Below are 26,181 nucleotides of genomic sequence, written 5' to 3'. Positions count from 1 at the left end.
AGAGGCACCATCTCGGGCTTTCACCTTGCGATAGTTCTTCGATGAAGCTTTCCTCTTCTTTCCTTTTCCTTGACCAATAGCCAAGACAGGAGCAGCAGGTGGATTGGGAGTTGGTGCAGCAGACTTGTCTTTGAAGTTGCTGTCAGCAACCCTCAAGAGACCTTGGAGTTTGCTTAGGGTGACCTCTTCCTTGTTCATGTGGTAGGTCATCCTAAATTGGTTGTACATCGGAGGCAAAGAGTGAAGCACCATGTCGATCGCCAAGTCTTCCCCAAAGTCAACATTTAACTTACGAAGGCGGTCGACATACCTTTGCATCTTTTGCAACTGCACGGTAAGAGATACTCCATGACCCATCTTAGCAGAAATCATGTTAGTGAAAATCTCGTAATGCTCTTGTCTCGCGTTCTGGTGGTACCTCTCCAATAAGTCTTGGTGCATCTCGTACGGGTACATGTCCTCGTAGGACTTTTGGAATTCGGAGTTCATGGTAGCAATCATGATGCAATATACCTTCGTTGCATCTCACTCATGAGTTTCGAAAGCGGTGATTGCGGCGGGAGTAGTGATTCCGGGGTTGATTTTCTCGAGCTTCTCATCAAGGACATACTCCTTATCCTCATAGCGAGCAATGGTGCGAATGTATCTTATCCATTCGCTAAAGTTCGTTCCATCGAAGGTGACCTTTTGGCAAAGGCTCATCAACGTGAAAGAACTAGCAGCAGCGTTGTTAGCGTTTGACATCTACGATTGGAAAAAGGACAAAGATAGATTAGAATAAGAATCCCTAATTTTCACCCAATAAGAAAATTAGGGCTAGGATCCAACAATAACATTTACATATTAGAAAAGGGATGCCGTAATCTAACATGCAAATAAATTGAAGGTAAGTGAATGACGATTCACTAATTCTCCATCACAAAACCTAAACTATTAGTCCTAAGTGTTTTTGAGAATTCCTAGGTTCGGATGAGATTCATTGAAACTATTCAATGACATGTTTAAATCTCGATATGCCCCTCTTGTTTGTGACTGGGATGCCGAGGATCACAAAGCGGGTGTGAATTACCATGCAAATTCACATGGTGCCTTCATTGTAACGATCACCTATTCGATGTGCCGGTAAACCACACACGCTCCATCGAACTATGATAAACAATGAATCACCCTTTGCCACCTTTGCTTAGAACCAATTAGTGTGCCGGTAAACCACACACGCTCCACTAACTTCTTAGCAAGGGTGCAAAGTGTAATTTCATGGGTTTGCATCAATTCACTTTTCCTAAAGTAACTAAGATTGGGAAGTTTTAAAGAAAATGTGTAGTTACTTTGTATTACTTATTATACTTTTAATGAGAGGATGAGGTTGCCCAATCCTACCCGTTCGGCTAACGACCCTCCACCAATCAAGCAAGCGGTGGGTGTGAGTGTACACCCATTAAGCGCCATTTTATAGGCCACAACCTTATACCCACCTTATAGATTGGCTTCGTGAATGAGGCCTACTAACGGTAAGACTAGCATTTAGTTATACATATATATATTATACTAGTAATATCATATTAGTATAGGGTTGTATGTTAAACATTTTAAAATCTAGGGTTTTTGAAATTTAAGTTGTCTAAATTAAAACTTTTAATCACAAATATAAATATCAAAACTTAAGGGCAAGTTTTAAACATTTAAAACATGGAGGATCAAATAACAAATAATTCCAATTAACAATTAATATCCTAATTATCTATATTTGATTTTATTCAAGATTTCTTTGAAAGATAATTACCAAAATAATTAAAATAATTAATTAATTATCATATAAGGAAATTAAATATTTAATTAGTTGATAAATACCTTTAACTAGATCAAGATAATAGTCATATATATCAAAAAATCGGATTTAGGTTGATCTATTATGATTAAGGTAAGTTTCCATAAGATAATTACAAAGAAATCCCGAATCTGGTCATTCCTGACGCCTGGACTCGCCGAGTGCACAAAGGGACTCGCCGAGTCAGGCCTACTCGCCGAGTCCACTTTGAGACTCGCCGAGTCCATGACTCAGAAACCAAAAAATCGAATTTTGCAGGTTTGTTTCAGTTATTCAAGCAACTATTTAAAGAAAACCAAGCAAGGCTCTGATACCACTGATGGGTTTTAGCCATAAGAACTTTCCTATGTGCACATGCAAAACCCTAATGCTCGGATCTAGGCTTTCTAATTAATCATGCTTTGAATCCAAGACTTCTAATGACTAATTAGGTTAAATAACAACATTGAAACAGATCTAGAACCATACCTTTGAGTTCCTTGTTGATCTTGAGGTCTTAGAGCTTCTAGAGTCACAAATGTCACTCCTCTAATGGCTTACAAACACCAAAGCAAGGAGGATGATTTTGGAGAGAGGAGAGGGGAGGAATTTCGACCAGAGGTTCCTTACTTTAGGTCAGGTGTCGAATTCCCCATGCCATAGGGTCTATTTATACCTGTAGACTCCTTAAGGGTTACAACCTAAACCCTAATTGGATAATCTTCTCTTAAGGCTATCCAAATCCATTCCTAGATAACTCATATGGACGATTTTAGCTATCCCTAAGCTCTTAGAATCCGTCCAAAGCATATCCCAATCGATTTACAGTCTAAAGTTTAACTATCAAACAATTGACAGTTTATACCCCTTTATTTAATTAATCTCTTTAAGTCACCAAATTAATTCCAATTAATTCTATGACTTATATTAATCAAATAACCATATATTATTCTTTATAATATTTACTCTCTCTCAATAAATCATCCCATCAAGTTGCTATGGTGAAGGCAACCCAAAAGGACCATGCACAACCGGGTTAAGTACTTGCCCAATATAGTTGCAGCCTTAGACAATATTCCAACAGTCTCCCACTTGGATAAGTCTAGTAACTATACAAGTACAATTCGGTTTGCAATCGTAGCTCTCAAAGACGCTGTCAAACTCTAATCTAATCAATCTTGTCCTTTAGATAAGGGATCTTACAGTCCTCTGTTAGATATCATGCTGACAATCCTATGGAATGGTTAGTCAAGCATTTAGGTTTCTCGATCTCTGATTTATTTGACATAGAACTTAATCGAACACATCAATTCAGTTCTGACCTGGCCCGGCACATAAGTCAAATCAAATCATCGAGCGGCCGAGATATCGCTTGTACCTTCTTAGATAAAAGTTACAGATAAACTTCGACTTATATGCATTTACTTATTCATTAATCAACTATACACAAGAATGCGTTTTATAACACCGAGTTACTGATGCGTTTTCGCATTATCAATGTACAACCAATTAACAAATAACAAACCATATATCTAGGTTTTAAGACTATATGATATTATCGTCTTGCGATCACCCTTTACAGTCTAAAGTTTAACTATCAAACAATTGATAGTTTATACCCCTTTATTTAATTAATCTCTTTAAGTCACCAAATTAATTCCAATTAATTCTATGACTTATATTAATCAAATAACCATATATTATTCTTTATAATATTTACTCTCTCTCAATAAATCATCCCATCAAGATGCTATGGTGAAGGCAACCCAAAAGGACCATTCACAACCGGGTCAAGTACTTGCCCAATATAGTTGCAGCCTTAGACACTATTCCAACAGGTTAGAGTTCCGTTAGGACTCGAGTTCAGTTAAGGGTTAGGTCGAGTGCGTGTTCGACCCGGTTGGGATAGTTTTGTAAGACTACTGGGGTAGCCGTAGCATTCACTAGCAGTCAGATAGTATGCAAAGTGTTGTAAGACTACGGGGGTAGCCGTAGCATTCACTAGTGGTCAGTTAGCACGGATAGTGTTGTAAGTCTGTGGGTGTAGCCGTAGCATTCACTAGCAGCAGATAGTGTGAGGGGTGTTGTAAGTCTGCGGGTGTAGCCATAGCATTCACTAGCAACAGATAGTGTGAGGGGTGTTGTAAGTATGCGGGTGTAGCCATAGCATTCACCAGGTAGTCAGATAGTGTTAGAGTGTTGTAAGTCTACGGGTGTAGCCGTAGCATCCACTAGCAGCTAGATAGTGATAGAGTGTTGTAAGTCTGCGAATGTAGCCGTAGCATTCACTAGGTTGATAGATGGCACGAGCGTGTTGTTAGAATGCGGAAGGAATAATAGTACCCACCAGTTCGGGTGCAGCAGTGACGATAAGGAAGTCCACATATTGGATTTCGGAATTTCCCAAATGTATTAGATTTGGTTGAGCCAGTGATAGGACTGTAGGAGCGTCACTATAGTTACGGGATCAGGAAAGCAATGGACTGTACAAGATTGCGTGTGAGATAAGGCTACCATTGGTCAGGTAGCAATCACTTCCAACCTTGGATTTGATGATGTCAGGATTCGACGTATGGGCCCGATTGGTTAGGTCAGAAAGTAGTAGAGTTGCAATGGCATGATAACTAGTCACTACTAGTTTCAAAGAAGGATCACGTTCAGAAGTCGTGCGACACGATTAAGTGGGAGTCTTTTGGCTCCACAGCCGGGCAGGAACCCAATATTTTAGATGATTGGCAAGCGAATTGAGACCCAGGAGGTCTCGGTAGCTTATGGGAAGCAGCCATGTGGCAGCATACTGCTTCAGGCAGTTCAGTGTTCGGGCAGTTTCAACGCTTGGACAATGTTAGTATTGGTGTTTGGGGTTGCAAGTACTCACGGAATAGCTGGTTTATTGGGTAGTGACAAGTCACTCACAACAGGAGTATCTGGACCTTGGCCAGGTACAAGTGATCTGCAGAGATAATTAGGTCTATGATCCTGTTTTATAACAGGAACCTCGAGTTATCGGAAATTGAGTAGTCGGTTGGAGGATAAAGTGGACTGGGCCCAACGATATTGATTCAATATGAGTGGTCTGCCAGGGATTCAGACCATCACGAGACACCAGATTCAAATCGAGTAAATGTTACCTTGTTGTGAGAAATTCGTTCATCTACGGAGTGTAGGCCTTTACAAGGATTGGTCATGGCTACCCTGGGAAGGCTAGGGTGTGCCCAAGATGGTGACCATGTTACTAGAATCATTAGGCGTGTAAGGAATGGTAAGGAATGATTTCGAGGACGAAATCTAATTTAAGTGGGGGAGAGTTTTAACACCCGTTTATTTATTAAGTTAAATAAATAAATTAATGAACGAATAGAAGCCCTAAAATAAATAATTATATGGAAAGTTGTTGGTTTCGGGAGCCAAACGATATAATTTAGACTTTCGGGGCTTAAAAGGGTAATTTCAGGACTTATGTTGAATTGATTTTGGAGCCTTAGGGGCTGGATGGTAATTTATGGGCCTTAATTGAGAAGAATGAGAAGATGAGGTGCTGAAATCGTTAATATGGTTGAAGTTTGGAGATTGGACGGGAGTTTATAACCCGTCACCTTACCACTCTCAAACCCTAATCGTAAATGGAAGTTGTAGCCGCCATCTTCGTATCTATGCTACTCTCACCGGCGTCACCGTCCCCTCCATAGACGCCGCTACGAAACGTTGTATCACCCTCAGCCTACCGAGTGTGTGCATCACCTGAAGGTCGCGTCGGTAGTAGACGACTGGAACTGTTGCCATCCTTCCCCCGCCATCGCAATGTCGCCTTGCCATTCTTCCGATCAGCGAAGGAAACTAGCGACCTCAGCACTGCCACCGCAGCCTCCGTGACGCCATGGTGAGCCGCCGATAGTGTGACCCAAGCGACTAGAGTGGAGACCGAGATATCGGTTGTTGTTGTTGTTCTAAATCACTGCCCTTCTCTTATTTGTTCTGCCGATCAAAGCGCCGCTGTTCCTGGATGTTACTCTAATGTCGTCGTCGCCATATGGTTATCATCGCAAGAAGTCGCTGCTGCCCGACATCTCGCGCCACCGCCGCCCCAACGGCTATTCCTTTCTGTTTCCGGCCTCCATTCGCTGCACATCACCAGGTGGGGGCTTGTTTAAGCTAGAGTGCGAAGCTATTGCTGATTATGTCGGTTAGATGGGCGTGATAGTCTAGCCGGAGATTGAGAGAAAACCCACCATGGCCACCGACCATGGTGGTTGTTGCCTTGAAACCAATTTCTGATACTGCAAGCCACCGCAAGGTGGTGGCTGTGTGTGTGGATCCTCGCATGAGTATGTATTTGAAGTGGTTTGTGAACTATAAGGCTAGAAAACATAAAAGAAACCCACCATGGGTGGTGGCTGCCGCCATGCGCCACTGCCGGCCACCACAAGGTGGCTGTGTGTGTGATTAGTTTGTTTAGTGTGTTTATTTTGGGATTAGAGTTTGTAAAATGTAATCATAAAATGGAATAATGAAAGGAAATTCCACCACCATAGGGTGGTGGCTGCCGCCACCAGCTGCCGTGTCGGGTGGCGGTGTGCCTCGTTGTATGGTGACTCGTTTGTGGTGTTTGGACAAGGGACACAAACCCTAATGGGCCTATTAGACCTTAATGGGCCTAAAGAAGCTTAATGGACATAAAAGCCCAAACATTTGGTTAATGGGCTTAAGGAAACCCTAATGGTCTAATGGACCCTAGTTAACCCAAAGAGACCCTAATGGGCCCAATAAGGCCCATAGTGACCTAAAAGCCCAACCAATGGGCTAATGGGATAGTGATGGGTTTGGAAAAACTTAAGGGCATAAAACCCTAATTATGAGAATTAATCGGGGCACACACACGAGAATTATTTAATAGTTTGAAATATTAAATAATAATCAATGGCAAAGACTAATCTAAGCAATATGGTAGTTAATGGATTAAGTCCTTAGAGGATTAAGTCCTTAATGGGTTAAGTAGGAAACTTAACCCTAATCGGCATTTTATGTGAAACCCTAACTTCACTTGGGTTTATCGTTGGGCCTTTCTATTGGGCCTTGATGGTTGGATTATTTATGGGCCATCCAAGAATAATTATATGGACTAAAATAATTTAATGGGCCTAGGGTAAGGCACATGTAAGGGGCTTGGGCCTAATTTGGAAAATTGGGCCATATGTTGGGGTTTTATTCCTAATTGACTTTAGGCCTATGGATTGGGCCTTGGGCTTAAATAAGCCAAGCTTGGGGTAATTTAGTAATTATCCAAGTACGTATTATGGTTATGAGTTGGAGCCCAATTATTAATTGGGTGATATTTTGGTCTTAACAGTTCGGGAATCTGTCAGCCAACAGCTGGGGTCGAGTCTGCGGGACTTCAACAAGTGTGGGATTGTGTCTTCGGGACTTCAGTAGTGTGAGGTGAGTTACCTTCCAGTAGCAGTGGCTCTAAGGCCACAATGCCGGCCCACCAGTAGGAGACGTATGATAGATGATTGTCTCTGTGATATCATCTAGGTTTGCTACTGCCTGATATGTTATATGCTAGCATGATATGTTATACGTGATAGTAGTAGAGTTCAGTTGTTAGGACCCGAGGGTAGTCAGACACCCCAGATACGTCTGACAGAATGTGATGTTATGTTTATATGCTAGCATGATCTGTTATATGAGTTAGAGGTAGTAGGAGGTGAGGAGTCCCCGAGTTCGGTTGTTAGGACCGAAGGGTAGTTCAGACAACCCAGATATGTCTGATAATATGTTATGTTATGATATGTGATAGTAGTAGTATTAAGGGGTGAAATAGTCTCCGAGGTTCGGCCGTTAGGACCGAAGGGTAGTCAGCACCCCAGAATGGCTTGACATGGGTAGACGGCACCCCAGAATGGCCGCATGGGTAGGTCGGCACCCCAGAATGGCCGTACCGGGTAGGTCGGGCACGCCAGAATTCCTGGCAGTATGTATGTTATGTGATTGTATGGTATGTGGTACGATGGGGGAACTCACTAAGCTTCGTGCTTACGGTTTTCAGTTTTGGTTTCAGGTACTTCATTTTAAAAGGGAAGGAGCCGGCTTAATCGCAGCGCATCACACTATGGTTTTCCACACACGAGATCTTTGGGATTACACTCTGATATTGTTTTATAATAACACGTTTGATCATTTCTACTTTGGTTTTGACATGACATGATATTACAGATGTTTTATTACATTATTGGTTTTATAATGGCGTCTTTAAAAATGAAAATTTTGGCCTATATTTTTGGGATGCTACATTAAACCCTATTTAAACGCTCTAAATCCCTTCAGGCCCTTCCTACCTCAACCTCCATCCTCTCAAATGGCCCCTTTTAAACCCTAATCCCCTTGGTGTGTTTTTGAGCCATCAAGAGTGTCTTGTGTTCACTTTTGAAGGAAAAAGAAGGTTGTGAAATCACTTGGGAGCTCAAATCATCATAGACCCAGAAGTTTCATCTACTCAACCATCTCCAAAAGGTATAAAGCTTTTACCTTGATGTGATTTTATGATAGATCTAGTTATGCATAAGATTTCATGCTTTTTTTCCCATAACCATGGTGTATATGAGTAAGAGCTACTCCCATATCATTAGAGTGTCATTTCCTGACGTTTTAGGATTGTTAAGTCATAAAAAAGAGAGTTTGGTCACTCTCATTCATTCATTCATGAATTATGGAGCATTAGGTGACTTTTTGGACATAGGTTATGATTTTGTACCCTTGGCATGCAAACAAATGGATAAAGTCTTAGACTTTATCCATTAAATCGTTTGTAAGATATAGATCTGGAAGTTAGAAGAGATATTGGATAGAGTTAAGGAGTTAATGATTAAGTTAGGGTTTCAGGAGATTACGTAGGGCGTAAATCCCCTTACCTGGGGCGTAGCGCCATTTTTCCATGGTTTGCCACCTTAGGCTCTATGCAGGGTGTAGAGTTGTTAAGATGGGCGTAGACTGGCTGGATGTTGACTTTTGACTTATTGACTATTAACCATTGACCATTGACTTTGACCAAGTTTGACTTTAGGTCAACTGGAGATTTTTGAGTTGTAGATTGAGGCTTGGTCCCTTTTTCTTGTATAGGTGACCTCTAGAGCCGAAATTTAGAGTAGTGATATGTTCAACTATCTTTTAGACTTTGAGGTGACTTATCCTCACTATACTCGTTGGTCAAAGTAACCAATGTCGGCCTAATAGGTTGTGTTATGTATCCTTATATATAGGATGTTGTTATACTGTAGTGATCTGTTCGATTGGAAGATCTATATGATTACTTGTACTTGTTGGTTATTGTTTATTTGTTTCATATGTTGACATGGTGTGGCTGGTTGAGGCTTTACTACTCTGTGCTGTAATAAAATAAACCTTGGGCAATCTAGTCCGATGACTGTAGGCCTAGGGTAATCTAGTCTGATGACTAAGGACATAGTGTGTAAGGAAATCCACTCCGATAATTATGGGTTTTGGGCAATCCAGTCTGATGACTGTGGGTCAAAGGTAATCCATCTCGGTAACTGTGGACTTAATATGCATGCCTGTATGTTTTTTCTATGTGGGTTATATTTTGGGGAACTCACTAAGATTTGGGCTTATAGTTGTTGGTTTCAAGGTTTCAGGTACATCGGATGATCGGGGAAGGCGAAGGCATGTCCATACACATTATAGAGTTCGAAGTATGTTGTGAGGTGTCGAAGTATAGTTAGGCCTGGTTAAATTTGAAGTTTGTGTATTGTATTTCGAAGGTATGTATTTCATAACGCATTGATTATAGTTCGAAGTTATCATGTCTAGTCCATATGTTTTTTTGTACGAGTCTGTATGTCCCTATAAATAGGGGTAGGTATAAGGGTGAGAGTAAGTTAAGTATTCTTGTGAGAACGAGAGCAATTTACTCTTTTAGAACTCTTGTATTCTTACAAATATAAGCAAAGAGCCAAACAAATTATATTTACATCCTTGTGCTTAATTCATTCTGTACTTTGATTTTGTTCTTAACACTCGATTCATATGAACTACATTTGGTATTAGAGAATTATTCACTGAGTTGTTTAATGGTTTTCTCATATTTTCAAAAGTTTTGAATCACTATTTTTGATCAGACATTTTCCGAACTTTTGATTTAGAAGACTTGGTCTAATCAGTTGATTTGATTTGATTCTGCATTTTGTTTGACAAATCTCGTGTTCTCTGATCTTTTTCTGAAGGAATCATCCGTTAGATTCCATTTTCTGAAGCTTTTCATCATTTCAGTCCGTACAACAATGGCAAACTTTGACATGAATAGTATGTCTGGTTTCTCTCATCTTCTCGGATCTTCTACTAAAATTCCTATGTTAATTCCTGAATATTACGAGTAATGGGCGGATATAATGGAAGATTATCTCAATGGGATTGATGAAGATCTTTGGCACTGTATTACAAGTGGAAACTAATATCCAAGAAGGCTAGAACAAGTTGGAAAAGTTGGTTCATCTGCTGATGTTGCATTGTAAGCTGACAAACAAAAGGAAAATGACAAGAAATGTTTGCGTGAACTTCGCGGTGCTCTTCCACCGACGGTTTACAGTTTTATTCGTGGTTGCAAGACGGAAAAAGAGGTCTGGTTTACTTTGATAGAGAAGTATCAAGGAAGTGAGAAGACAAGAAAAAGTTCAGCGAAGTAGTGTTTACTCGAATTAGGAGAATTCAAGCAGAAGGAGAATGAGACCATAAAACTCTATTACGATTGTCTAAACGAGTTGATCTTCAAATGCAATAGTTAGGGAGTCACACGTTCTACAGTCTCACTTTCTTGATGAGACTTCGAAAAGAATGGAGAAACATTAGCTTGATGATCAATACCAAGCAAAGCTTCGATATACTCGTTGGGAGATCTCTATAATGTTCTAAAAGCTCATGAGAATGAGATCAACGAAATAGCTGAAGAGGGGAAAATGAATCTGGGAGACCCTCTTGCCTTGATTTCGAAGGTGTTTATAAAAGAAACTGAGATTGAAGTAGCTAATAAGGGTGATTCTAAAGACGAAGGTTTTCTTATAAATTCAGAAGATGAGGTTGTGGCGTATTATTCCAACAACAAAGTTAAGAATTTATTTAAGAATCCATTAAATCTAAAGTTCAAAGGAGACAATGAATTCAAGGGAAATATGTCCTCTCTGAAAGGAATGAGAGAGGAGTCGAAGGTGGAGAAGAAGGAGAACAAGACTGTGATTGAGAAGGCAGAAAAGAAATTGAAGGGAGATTCTGGTTTTAACTGCAACTACTAGAATGGAGCAAATCATCTAGCAGTTGATTGTATGCCAAGGATGAGAGAAGAGAAGAAAGATAGAGTGAAGGATATGGCTTATTATGTCAAAAGGTTAGAGGAAGTAATAATCAGGACAAAGGGAATGTCACTCGTTGCGAGGGGAAGTGGTGATATGGAAGGAACCTATCAAATATGGTCATCGGTTTCAGATGACGAGGAGATGAGAAACCCCACACATGGCGCAATGTATGCTAGGTATGAAGAAGGAAGTTCTGATGAGGAGAAGGTAACTGGAAAATGATTCGTGTCGAATGGAGCAGAAAAATCTCCAATGACTTCGAAGGTACGTTCTCTTCTCGAATCTTTTGATATTCCTTTAAGTTCTTATAATAATGTTTTATCTGACTTTGATGATACTCTATCTTATGTTAATGACATGCTTATATTTATTAGTAGCGAAGCTGAAAAATAATTTTTTTTTTTGCTAGAAACACATAAATGTTTGGAGATAAAGAGGAGTAGAGTAGATAATCGAGAATTGCAATTGAAAAACATTACTCTAGATAGGGATAATGTTAGAGCAGACAATTGTGTGTTAATGAAACAACGTAATATTTACTACAATAGTGCAAAACAATTGTATGCTAAACTAACAGATCTACATCATTCCTTTGATATTAGTAAAGAACAACATAGGAAACTATTGCCCTTTTTGGTATTCGAAAGGGAGAAAATAGATTCGACATCCTTTGATTGTGAGAAAAAGATCTCTGAATTTGGTAATGTTCCAAATGATTCTTATACATATGGGATTGTTAAAATAGATGAATGTTTAGATGCCAATGATTTGGTACATATTCTGAATGAGACCTTGACAAAGACTGAACAAATCAAAATTTTGAAAAAGACTGAAAATTCGACATTTGACTCTCAACACAATTTTACTAATATCAAAGATATTTCTGACAATATCAGTGATATAGAGATAGAGGAAACAATTGACTGTTCTTATTTATCTATCATTAATGTCTCTTCGATGGCCAAGGGTAAAGAAATTTGTAATGATTCATTGGAAGAGGTTAACACTAAGCCACCCTCAACATCGAAAGCTCATGATTACGATAATGTGGAAGTCAAATACTATGACAATGATAGTGACAAGGACAAAACAACTATTCTTAGAGTTGTTGATCACGTTTAGGAGCAAACAAAGAAATTCGAAAAAGTAATGAAGGAAATAGGTGCTCATTATCTCGAATCAAATTCAGTCGTATATCCATCTTTAAAATGTATTGATGATTTGGTGTTTCACTATCAAGTGTTTGTCACTACAAGAGTGACAAAAGAAGGGTTTGTCTCAAACCAAAGCACGGTCAAAAATACCCTAAACAAGAACTCATCTACTTTTCTAAGGCAAAAACCAAAAAAAAATTGGGAAGCAAAAACAAAAAAAGCAAAAGTTGATAAAGAAACAAATGAACCAGTTTTTCAAAATCAAAAGACAAAAGAAAAGAAATTAAATGAATAAATTCAAAAGGTTTCAAAAGAAGGAGTTTCGATGTCAAAAGCACGAAACAAAGTCTGTTGGAAAAATGTCAAGTCTTTTAAGAAAGAAAAGTTTTTTCATAAAAATCGTCTGAAAAAAAATTGATTAAATAAGTTAAGATTCTTTTCTCAAAATAAGACATTTGATCAAAAGAAACCCACTCAAAAACAAAATGATTTGTCGAAGGTTCAATCTGAAGTTCAAAAACCCAATTCAAACACCAATTGTTCAAAAACACAGAAATGGAAATTTTGCTCAAAACCAACATCCAAGGAATTTTATTCCTAATTATCAAAATGAAAGGTTTTCACAAAACAATTTTCAAAAAAATGGTTTTCAACATAAAGTGCAAAGAAATTTTCACCAATTTCAAGGTCAAAGAAGATTTTCATGTAACACCCTGACTCCTAAGTATAAAAATTAAAGCTTATATTCACATTCTTAGACCTACTCAACGAGATGGATGCCCCAACTCATCATGTAAAAGTGAATCAGGCCGCGTGATTTAGGAGGTCTACTCGACGAGTAGGAGCTAGAAAATAAAACCCTAATTTCTAGGGTTTTACACACTATTTAAAGGGTTATTAGCCTTCCTCTGCCTCCCTTACCATCCCTCTTGAACTCAGAAAACCCTAATCGCGTCTACTCTCCATTTTTGTGTGCTAAGAAGCTTGAAAGGTGGATTTTGTGAAGAGAGCTTGAAGTCTAAGGAGCTTGGAACAAGGAGAAGCTTGTTTATCTGATTTCAACTTCAACTTAGCATCATCTTGAAGGTAACGAGTCGTTACCTTGGCTTCATTCTAATTATATCTTTTCATGCAAAGGTTTAGGGCTATTTCTAGTTTCTTGTGGAGTTATTTCTGGATTTGGGCATGATCTGAAGTTGTAACTTCAGATCTGGACTCCTCTAGCTCGTTATAGTCATAAAGTTCTAGTATTTGGCAAGTTTTGGGATTCTCTTTACCTAAAACTCCTTCTTTAGCTTGGTTTTGGCCTTTATGACCTTGCATGCACGTAAAGTTTGCAACTTTACGTGTGTTGAGAGAAAAACTTTGAGACACACTTGAACAAATGTTAGAACAAGTATATAGCGGAATAGTTAATCTCGAAGGATCTAAAAGCTCAACAATACTATTAAGAGTTAGAAGTTAGAGAGTTAGTTGCGGAAAAGTAAAGAAATGTAAATGACAACAATTGTTATATCAAGTATACACATAAGCTGATTCATAACGAGGAGTGCATTCAAACTAAGTTAATAAGTTTAAGTCACGGAGGACTTTCTCCGAGGAGAGATTGTGATTGATTAAGAGAGTAAGAAGATTGGATAAGTAAGATAGAAAGAGAACTTTGAGATGTGTATTAGAATTGGATGTGTTGCTCTTTTAATACATGAGTATGAGCTCTATTTATAGAGTCTCATAAAGATAACAGATTTACAACTCTAAGAGTAGCTATGCAAGGCATACTGGAAAATAGAGTGTTTTACAGAAAAGAAAAATTTAAACTAGATAGAGATTGCGGTACTGAAGACTTCGGTTGATGATTGCTGATGAAGCTTGCTTGACTGCGGTGGCTTGGAGGCTGTGGTAGCTGAAGTTTAAGAGGTTCACTTTTTTGCTTCAACAATTTCCCCCTAAGTGACCTCCTTAACTTCGATCAGCTATCAAGTTTAAGGAACTTGATCAGGATCCACCAAAACTTCATGATGTTCTCCAACCAGCTAATTCTTCTAATGATCTCGAACTTGACCTCTGCGGTGGTGTGCTTGGAGTTTTCAACTGCGTTTTGGCAGATGTCAAGTTGCTTTCTGGTGAGACAATGCATGGCAGTCATAGGAATGAAATATTTCACATTGTCTGTCTTCCTCTTGAAAATGACTCCAAGTTCAGGATAGTTGGTTGCATCTAAGGATCTTTCCTCATAACCTTCGTTAGGCATCGGTGCGGGGTCAAGTGGTGGCAGATCAACTATTTTGGAAATGATGGGGTGAATGTCTGCGTCGATCTTGGCGAAGTCACAAACTGTTTCCTTCAGGAAAATGCTGGCCCTTTCATGTGCAATCTTCATATTCGGATGCTTCTCAGACTTGTGATGAAATACCTTGGCGATGAGAAAGACTTCTTCAGGGTTCATACATGGAAAATCAGCCTAGGAGTGGATGTAGTCGTGTTCCCTTCTGGTCAGATGAACTCAGCCTTCATAAACTTCCGAATCTTGTAATTTTTGACTGCGGATGGTCTATCATTAGACCATATATGTTCAAAGGGAGAGGCATGCTTAGCATATAATTAGCTAAGTTTCTCAAATTCCATTGGAAGTCTTTTATCGTCAGGAAGGTTGCGGTCGAACTGCTCAAATACAATGAAGTATTTGGAATTGGGAGAGATTGGGACATCCCAGTAACCATCTGAAGGGGGTTCCGCATTGGTAAGATGTGGGATGTAGTCATCATTAAGAAATCTTCTATGTGGATTGACCCAAGATTTATCAGCGACTCATCCATGACCGTGTCAAAACCGCAAAGTCTCCATACTTCTTCAGCAAGCTTGGCTGCCTTCCAATCTATTTTTATTTGAGTGATGGCAGGGGAGTCGTTTGAACTCAGAGAAGAAATATATTCCACCAGATTCTTGAAGTGAGGGGGAGTCTCTTGTTTTTCAGGAGTGTGTTCAGTTTGAAGTGGAGAGTTATGAGGTGGAGTGTGATGAGATGGTTGCGGTGAAGGTTGTGGTGTTGGGATTTTTCCAGTGGAGACAGGGGGAGTTTGATGTTGTGAGATGGATTGGTTGGAATGAAGGACTTCTTCTTCTCGATGGACTTCTTCATTACCCCTCTTGAGGAGTTCAGACCCGGAGCCTCCTCAAGCCATTGACGAAGGCCATCAACCTTGTCAAATACTACCTGAAATTGTGCTTTGAGGGCTTCGACCAGTTGTTGATTATTGGGGATGGTGGGGTTGAAGATTAGTCTGTGGATCTCCTTGGTGAGGTGAAGAATTTCTGGACCATGGAAGTTGGCAGACGGAGATCACTGCAGTCTGTTGATTGTTATTTGAAGAATAGAGATTGCAGACTCATAAGCAGTGTCAGTCTCAGCAATCAGCTTCTCCGAATGTGAGGCTTGATCCGCAATGGCTGCTTGGAGATCGGTTTTGATTGTAGTAACCTCAGAGATGAGGCGTTCCGCAGCCCCCATAAATTCTCTGTGATTAGCTTGACGATTACTTTCATGTGACCTGATCCCCATTTCGACCTTCAAAGAGATACGTTCCGCAACCATTCTCTCTCTAGTTTCCAGCCTTTCGATTCTTTCCATCAGGGACTGCGGTCCAGGAATGTCTTCTGGTTGCGATTGATTTGGCTTAACTGCAGCTGAGATTTGATCAACCTTGGCCTGTAGACTGAGAAATTCCTTCCTTGTCACCGCATTCTTCTTCTTCTTCTACTTTTCCTTGGGCTTAGACATTGAGTGATGAGAACCACTGGATTCTTCATCTTCATCAAACATCATTAGATGATCATCAGAAGGGGAGGGTTTGTTTACCTCTTGTAGTTCAGCATCATCGAAGCCAGAAATGGGAGCAGAGCTCACTTTGATTTCTGGTTCATCATCTTGTGAACCTTCAGCAGTGGGAGAGGGAGGAGCTTGGGAGACATGCTGATCAGAAACAGCTTCCTGAGCTTTCTGAACTATTTTGGCCATTGCAGACATCCAGTCTTGAACCTTGAGAATGGTGGCTACGGTATTGGCATTGTTAATGGCATCTGCCTAATACTTGGCCACAACTTGTATTTCCTGTTCCTTGATCTGCTTTTGTTTGATTTGTTAATCCTTGCAAGCTTGGAATGCCCTATGAAAAGCGGCATATTTCTTGGCTTCAACCACAATTGAGGGTTGATATTTTCTCCAAGAATTACTTGATTTCTCACCGTCAATTCCTTGTACACGCACCAAGGTGTCCCTTGGGTTCATGGATCCTTGTACATTTGTGCTCACCGTGCCTAAACCACCTATTTCTAATGAAAGCAGAGTAGGATTTCCTGAGCTTCCTTGATCTCCTTGACCCGTGGTAAAGTTTGGCCTCGACTCAGTTCTGGCATGGGCGGAAGAAGTGCCCTGCGAATGGAAATGTGTTTGTAGTGTTTGGGTGACATTCAACAGGATGGAGTTCAACTCCTCGGGTTAAAAGATATGAAGTCGGGAAGCCCTGGAGACTTTAGTGAGAGAACCATATTATTATCCCTTTGGGAATGTACTATGGGGGAGTCTCCTCTTTATTGTGATTCAGACTCATTTACTGAGTTTGAAAGGAAAAAGATAGTGGTTTCGAATGGATGTGAAGGCATCCCAAGGACTACCGGAGCCTGTTGAGAGGTCGAGGTATCGGTCCGGTCATGCATTTGGCTAGTAGAATCATATTTTCGTTTCTTGAGAATAGAAATGGGTTGGTTATCTTCTTCAGAATCACTGTTGGAGTCATGGCGACTTGGTTCAACATTTGTGATTGCGGGTGGTGTTTTTCTTTTCTTTGAGGGTTTGGATGGTTTAGAGGCATCCTTTTTGGGAGTTCCAGATTTCTTTGGGTTGCGGGGACCATGGAGAGAATAAACTTTGTGTTTGCGTCTCTAAGAGACATTAGAAAGAGTTGTAGAGGAAGGGACTGCGGTACCTTCAGGGTTTAAGACTGTGGATGGAAGAGGCGGGGTAGGAAGGTATGGGTCAATACCTTCCGTAGCCTCAATGTGGTCTGAGACATCAGCAGTCTCGAGACCAAGGGTAGAAAGAATATGAGCAGGAAGTCTGCGGATTGGACCAAAAATGGTTTGATCAGAGGAAGGGTTGTACCTTTTTAGATCTTTGGTGACGAAGAAGTTGATGTCATCACCCATGTCAATCTTTGCGTCCGCATGTAAGTCAGATATGCAGAGAGACCAGAACCTAGCAAAAGTAAGCTCGGATGGGTTCTGCCTTGGGCTCTCTTTGGGAATGTATTGTAAAAAGTCCTCCCAAAGGATCTGACCGTAGTTCACATCGTGGCCTGTGTAGATGCTCCAAACCAGTTCCAAAAGCTTTAGGCCCATGTTATCCATGCCTCCGGTTCTGCCGGACAGACTGCGGATGATAAAATGGCATACAAACTGTCAGACCGCAGGCAATTGGTTCTTCTTGAATTCACCAATTCCTTTAATCTTCTTCTGATAGCCCATCTGATACAAAGATGAGGTGATGTTCGCCATTGATGGTGTGAAGAACTTGATAGAGGGGTGAACAAGCATATTAATGGCATTGAGAAATTTTTCTTTGGACAGAATGACCAAAGAATCATTGATAAGATTTAGGTGGACTTCTTGGGGGTTATCGATTGGGCGATAGGCAGAGAAAGCACATTTTTAGAGAGTGGAGAGTGGAACAACATTTGTGAAAGTATCGAATGGTCCAAACAGAGGATGATTCTTCAAGAGCTTGATCATCAGTTTTGTAGGAGCATTGTATGTGGGTTGATCTTCGAAAACAGCTCTGAAATTGCTCGAGGCAATTGTCAGAGAATCTGAACCAGTTGGGTTCACTGATCCAGAAGCTTTGGATTGTTTCTTTGAAGCGCTGGATTTCACCATTGTTGAGTTTTTGAGAGAGCTTGAAGAATGCAGAAGAGTTTGAAGTTTTAGAGAGCGTAAATTTTTATTTGTGGAGAAGAAAGGGGTTTTATAGTGACTCGATGAAGTGGGAAACGTTTTTGACCTAAGTGAAATTGGGTAAAAACGTTTGGGTTTATCTTTTAGATTAGCATCTTTAATCTTGACCATAGATTGATAAAAAGGGATAAAGATTGAAATTGGGATTAACCAGAAAAGGACTCTGCATTTAATGAAATCGCAGATGTTGTATCACGTCTTGAGAACGTGTGGAGGGGTTGAGAAAAATCCGTTGGATAAAGTAGAAGTTGTAACGGATGTGATGGTTTGGGGTAATAGGAAAAGACATATTGGAAGATTTGATTTGGAAAATCTTTTATTTTGTCATCATACCTAAAATATGTCTGACACGAGGTTTAGAGATAAAGAATGAGACAGTATCCCAAAGGAATGTTTTTATTTAATGTTTTATTTAATAAAGGATCATTAAATAGCACACTATTTTTTATTTTAAAAAAAGATCAGTCTGAGAAACAATTTATGTAACTGCGGATGAACACATCATTGCGGATGGATTCTTTGTCATTGCGGATGAGTACAGTGGGAGAAACTGAGAAGTGCACTTGTACAAAAAGTTAGTGACAATAAGCAATAAAGACCCATGAAAGATAGATATAACATATGGTTGCGGTACATAGACTGCGGTACACAAGATATACCAAAACCATCTTTTATAAATGCCTTTCGGGTAGGACCGCAATGGAGACCAAGAGGGTCTGCGGTATCTATCAATTCAAGAAGAATTGAGGGTCCGGATTCATCATCCCTAACATTTGTAAGAACGCATTGAGTTTGGTAGAGTCAAGTGATTTTGTAAAGACATCAACAATCTCTTCATGAGTAGGGACAAAGATGAGTTCGACGTTACCTTGCAGAATGTTGTCTTTGGTGAAATGATACCTTAGTTCAATAAGTTTCATCTTGGAGTGCTGAATAGGATTATGAGAAATCTCTTTGGCACCTTCAGAATCACAGTAGATTGGTATCCGCAACATTTTGTATCCGTAGTCTAACAGTTGTGTTTTCATCCATAGAACTTGAGAGCAACAACTGGATGCGGCCACATATTCTGCTTTTGCGGTAGACAAAGAAACACAGCTTTGTTTTCTTGAGGACCAGCTGACAAGTTTACCTCCCAAAAATTGACATCCACCGGATGTACTTTTTCGATCAAGTTTGCATCCAGCGTGATCTGCATCAGTAAAAGCTTGCAGACTGAAATCATTGCCTGCGTGGTACCATAGACCAAGAGATTTGCTTCCTTTTAGGTACCGGAGAATTTTTTTGGTTGCAGTCATGTGTGACACTTTTGGGTCGGCATGATACCTTGCACATACACCAGTAGCAAAGAGAATGTTGGGTCGGCTTGCGGTGAGGTACATAAGAGAGCCAATGATGCCTCTATAAGTCTTGTGATCCACAGATTCGCCAGAAGGATCAGCACATATCTTATATCCGAAGGCCATAGGGGCCTTACCCAAGGAGCAGTTGTCCATAGAGTATTTTATTCAAAAGTTCAGTGGTGTACTTCTCTTGATGAATGAATATCCCTTGTTGAATTTGTTTGACTTGAAGACCCAAAAAGAATTTAATCTCTCTATTCATGCTCATTTGAAATTTGTTTGTCACGAGCTTAGCAAAACCATTCACCATTCCTTGATCAGTTGATCCAAAGATGATATCATCCACATATATTTATACAAGCATAAGGTGGTCACCGTTTTCTTTTCTAAATAACGTGGGATCAATCAATCCTCTTTTATAGCCTGAAGAGACTAGAAATTCAGAAAGAGTTACGTACCAAGCTCTTGGAGCTTGCTTCAGACCATAGACTGCCTTATGAAGCTTGTAGCAATGGTCAGGGAATTCAATATTTTCAAAACTGGGAGGTTGTTGCAAATAAACCTCTTCTTTCAATTCCCCATTGAGAAAGGCACTCTTAACATCTATTTGGTGTACCTTGATGTTTTTGTGGGCAACATATGCTAAAAAGATTTGAATTGCTTCCATTCTTGCCACCAGAGCATATGTTTCGTCGTAGTCAACACCTTCCAGTTGACTATACCCTTTTGCAACTAGTCTTGCCTTATTTCTAATAACCGCACCAGATTCATCTAACTTGTTCTTGAACACCCATCTTGTTCCAACAATAGTATGGCCTTGCGGTATGGGGACAAGTTGCCACACTTTGTTTCTTTCGAATTCTTCCAGTTCTTCTTGCATTGCAGAAATCCAATCAGGTTCCAATAATGCTTCTTTGATCGATCATGGCTTGACTGCGGACTTGAGTGTTGCGTAGTGACAATGGTCAGATAAGTCTTTGGCAGATCGAGTCTGGATACCTACGGATGGATTGCCAATGAATTGACCTGGTGGGTGGTCCTTCGTCCATACATGTAAACGAGGCATAAGATGGTCAGCGGCTGCGGTAGAAGGAATGTATTCAATATCATAGGTTTCTTCGGATGGGGATGGCAGTTCCCCATGGACTTGAGAAAACACTGCAGAGTTATCTTGGTTTGTTGGAGCGAGAATGAAATTTTCTTGATCAGCTTGGAGAGTTTCCCCTTGGATTGCTGATGGGAGTTCCTCTTGAACCTGAGAAGGTTCCCCCTGGACTGCTGATTGGAGAGAAATGATTCTTGAATCAGTTTGAGTGTCAATGGTCTCTATGATTTCATCATCCGAATCCGAAGATACGTTTGATGGTAGTGATCTTCTAAGGAGAGGAGCTTGAGCATCATCAAATACTGGAACCTCGATGGTTGTTATTTGATCCGGAGTAGAGCTTTCCCCATCAACCGGAGAGGTGAAAGTATTGAGAGATGCTACTTCAGATAGAGACAGACCAGAAACATAAGCGTGTTGTTGTTGAGTAGTTAGGGACACAAGAACTTCAGATAGTTTTGCAGTTTCAACAGGGTGGAAAAGATCATCATAATTGACTTCAACCAGGTTTAGAGGATCTGAGGAACCAGGAATGTCACTTTCCTTGATGGCAGTGGTTTCAGTAGATGGAGGGGTGTTGCGGATGTAAGAGTCGTCGAACTTCACATCGAAACTTTCAATGATTAGCCTTTTACGTCTGATGAGAACCCGATAATCAACCTTATTCATGGAGTAGCCAAGAAAGATGCCTTCACCAGACTTCGGTGTAAATTTGTTGAGTTGATCTCTGTTGTTGATCACAAAACATCTACACCCAAAGATGTGAAAGAAACGAACATTTGGTTTACGGATGTTGAGGCCCTCATATGGTATCTTGTTGAGCCGTTTGCACACAATACTTCGGTTCTGAACGAAGCAGGCTGTTGCTACAGCTTCAGCCCAGAAGTAAAGAGGAAGATGTGCGAAGTTGAGCATGGATCTGGCTGCTTCGACAAGAGTATGGTTCCTTTTGACACCAAGAAGTTGTTGAGAGGATGATTAGTGAGTTCAGTGCCATTATCACTGTGGATGCGTCTAACAGGCAGCTTGATCTGGAGTTCTATTTCTTTGATGAAGTTTATGAGAATCTGCGGTGTTTCGGATTTGAGTCTGGGGAAGAATACCCAAGTGAAGCGAGTGAATTCATCAACTATAACCAGTATGTACTTTTTATGATGGAGACTGGCTATGGTTGATGGAGCGCAGAGATCAATGTGTAGAAGTTCAAGTGGTTCAGATATTAAACAGTCAATCACCATGGGGTGACTTGCCTTGGACTGCTTACCACATTCACAAGCGAGACATAGAGCATCATTGCAGCACTTGAGAATGGGTAATCCTCTGACCAGCTCTCCAGTAACCAAGGTGTTGATATACTTGAAGTTGAGATGAGCGAGCTTGCGGTGCCATAACCAACTAACTTCGGATGCAGCTTTGGAGAGAAAGCACAACTGCGGTTTTCCAATGATGAGAGAGACATCCAGAGGATACATGGTGACTTCGGATGATGACTTGATCAAACAGGTGCTTCTATCACTCGTCACAACATAATAGAATCGATCATCAAACTCAACTCGATGGCCTGCCTTACATACTTGGCCAACACTGATGAGATTGTGTTTAAGGATTTCTACATAAGCAACCTTATGAATTGAGAAGTTCCCCGTAGTGAGTACACCACAACCTCGGATGATTCCATTCGCATTGTTTCCGAATGTAACATTTCCACCATTGCATATAGGCCTGAAATCCCGAAGGTATTCTAACCTTCCGGTCATGTGCAAGGAGCAGGAACTGTCGATCAACCATTCTTCTTCTTGATCCTCCTTGCACAAAGCCTATAGAAGTTAAGAGATTAATTTGGGAATCCAAGCGAGTTTGGAGCCTGGAGTAACATGCGATGTTTTAATCGATGCATGATGTGAGGTATTAGGGATAGGTTTCAAGTCAACTTTCAAGCCTAGTACTGGGTGTTTGAGATTTTTTGGAGTTTTGTGAAATTAAGGATAGTTACGTGTTTTTTGAGAATGATGAGAATTGTCATGAGAGAAAATATTTTGACACTGACATTGACACGCGAACTTTTTATCATTTACCCTGACACTTGGCTTGGTCTGCGGCTTTGAGGAAAACGTATGCTTTTGTCCAGTCCGAGGATTGTAAGATTTGACTTTTCTGTTTGTGTGTTTTGAAAAGGTGTTCTTTACAGGTCTTGCAGGTGTGTAGGCACGTGCATGCCTTTTGTGAAGTGATTTCTTAAACTCTTGAGGTGACCTTTTGAGTGCCGGAGTTGGCAAAATTCCTTTCCATTTTTGAGTTTTTGAAAATGATTTTGGAAGGGTTGGGATAGGTAGAATACCTTTCCATTTTGGATTGTCTAATGAATAGACTTGAAAACCATTTGATCGAGAAGACTTATCCTTTGTGTCATATGATTTCTGAGCAGTGTTAGAAACAGTTAACTCCTTCCTTTTTGTTTTCTTTGAAACGATTGATTTGAAATGATAATTTCAAAAAACAAGTTTTTCTGGACTCTTTCACTTGGGACATTTAACAAATTTCTTTTGTTTTGAATGAATTTCCCGTTGCTTGCCGCGGGAACGAAATTCTTCATTAAAAACTCTTTTTGCTTCGGTTTTAGGAGAACTGCAGTCAGTAACATTTAGTTGCGGTTTCCTTAAATCTTTTGGAGATTTTGAAAAACGGGGACTTGATTCATCCGAGCTGGAGAAGTCAGGACTTTGAGAACATTGACCAAATTCAAAATTTTCGATTGGTAATTCATGATTAATTGGTTCAATAGTCACATAACTTTTGACTATGGTATGCGGTTGGTAGTGCTTTGAACAACCGCAGAGTAAGTCTTGGTGGACACATTAGTGGGACATTTGATATTAGGTAGTGGGACAAATTGCAGTTCATGACTGCGGTTAGGAGTACTGCGGTCAGAATGAAGAGATGGGAAGTCCAATGTGACTTCAAGACTTTCTACAACAATTTCCTCATCAACTACGGATGATGACTGAGAATTGGAATTAATTATATTATCAACATGATTAGAAAATTTAGGGAGAATTTCCTCGATAACACAATTATTAATCAGATCATGGAGTTTACCAAAATGAACTTGGATATCCTCAGGAAACATTTTCTCATTGACCGGAAACAAAAAATTGCGGTCTTGAGGGACATAGGGACGTTCCGGGGTGAACCGGGGCGAGGAGTCTGTTACGGTTGGGTACCCATTGGACCAACCCCAATTGAAAGTGTTATCAACATTTCCATTATTAACTAGATTCTCAATGGCTTCACTTTCACTAAAAATCTTTTTTCTAGCATCAAGTCTTTTTCGAACATTGCCATTTTGAGTCTTTTATTGTCCAAACGTCCTCTAACATGGAACATCTCCTGCGATGCGATGTTCTTCTCATATAAGGCTTTATTGTAGTCTGTAAGGACGACATCACATGTGTCATTGAGTGTTTCTATGTAAGGTTGACAATCATGCATGCTATAATTTAAAGTTTGAATCATAAGTTTTTCCTGTTCCATAATGCTGAGAGTTCCATCTTTCGCCATATAGCAATGGTTCTTATTTAGCTTGGTTGATCCGTCTTCATCAGCAGTTGCTACCAAACAGATCTTTCCTTTTCCTTTATTGTGATTGTCTTCATCTTCGTCTCCGGATGACCACACTTGATGATTCCTTTTCACTTGAGCAACATAAGCTTTTCCCTTTTCCTTGTCCTCCAGTTCTTGAGCAATTCTGAGATAGAAAGCTCTGTCTTTCACTACGTTTGCCTTGCATTCCTTGGCAAAATGGTTCTCTTTGTTGCATTTGTGAGATATAACAATATCAATTTTCTCTTCTAAAGAAGTACCGGAGTCAGTTGAGTGAGGCTGCGGTGGTACGTCTGTAGACTGTGTTTGTTCAGGCTGCGGTGGAGGAAGAGGATTCTTGGTGGAACGAAAGTGATTGTTTTGAAAGTTGCGGTTGAAAGGTGGTCGGTTGTATTGTTGATTTTTTTGGATTAATGTCTAAGTCCATAACTATAATTGGTAAGACTCGACCCGACCCGGCATGGTCCATTTGGGTTGCATGGCATCATGCATTTGGATAGACTAAAATGAGAGAAATAACACTTAAGGTTTGTTAATATATTATAAGTTCTAATATATTAATAAGGTTATTTAATTAGTATTGATAAGAATTAATTTGGAATTAATTAAGTGATCAAAAGGAGACTAATTAAATATATGGGTTGATTGTGTAAATCATTCATTCTTATATATGTGGGCTTGTGATCCAAGATTCCTTATGTTGGACTAAGTCCATGGGGTGATCCATGGATGCTCCATGGAGGTTAAAATCCACGGAGCATAAGGAATGGGTAAATTCATGAGTTACATGGTGTAACCCTAATAGCCACCATATAAAAGAATCCCATGGCTCAAGAAATCGTGCACTATGTGTGAGTGTGAGGGCTAGACGATTTCAAGGAGTGTTCAAGTTTCTCTCAAGTTATTCCAAGTGTATTTGGTGTTGTTTGAACCATTTGAGGTGTCACACTTGGGGCACTAGGCACTCAAGCTTCACGAAGACTTTCTACATCAAAGAGGTATCAATTCTATCTTTTTATATTCATTGTTTTGTATGCTAGATTAAGATAATACCTTGGAAGTTCATATTTGCATGTATAATAGAGAAAACATAGATCCAAGGTATTTAGGGTTGCATGTACACTTAGGAGTGTTAGAATGCTCAAAACCCAACAGTGGTATCAGACCCACGGGTTGTTTTCTGTTATATTGATGCAAATATTTTATTTTCAAAGTTGAAAAAAAAGGAAAAAAACTTGAAGTTTGTCAAATTTTAAGATAATTACTTGTTCTTGTGAAAAACTAATTATTTGTAAAATTTGAATAATTTTATTTATGAGTTGAATTAGTTCAAATTTAATAAAAGATAAAATGATATGATTATTTTATTAGTTTTAAAAGTTTGATCTAAAGAGTTTTATTTTTTGAAACCTCCATAAGTTATGGATATGAAAAGGTTTTAAAAAAAATTGATTCAAAGTTTTTATGGAGTTACAAAATTTGGTGTTAATGTTTTAAAGGATTCCATAACTTAAGAATAAGTTATGGATCACCAAAAGTTTTTTGTGTTACCTTGTTTTATGAGTGAATTTAGATTAATGAATAAAATTATGTGATAGATGGTTTTAATCCAAATTAATCTAAAAGATGTTCATAAAATGTGTTTATGTAACTTATAAGTCACATTTATGAATCTTAAAACTCATAAAAGTTGCCATAGGTTACAAAATGAAGAGTCTTTTTCCTCATTAAATTGTTTTATGACTCCGTAACTTGTCCTCAAGTTATAGATGTTCAAGAGTCACTTGATTAAAGTTTTTAAAACTTT

The sequence above is a fragment of the Lactuca sativa genome, chromosome 5 (genome assembly GCF_002870075.4).
Source record: "Lactuca sativa cultivar Salinas chromosome 5, Lsat_Salinas_v11, whole genome shotgun sequence".
Taxonomy (NCBI): Eukaryota; Viridiplantae; Streptophyta; class Magnoliopsida; order Asterales; family Asteraceae; genus Lactuca; species Lactuca sativa.
The sequence above is the reverse complement of the archived record's forward strand: the minus strand, read 5'-3'. Positions refer to the sequence as shown.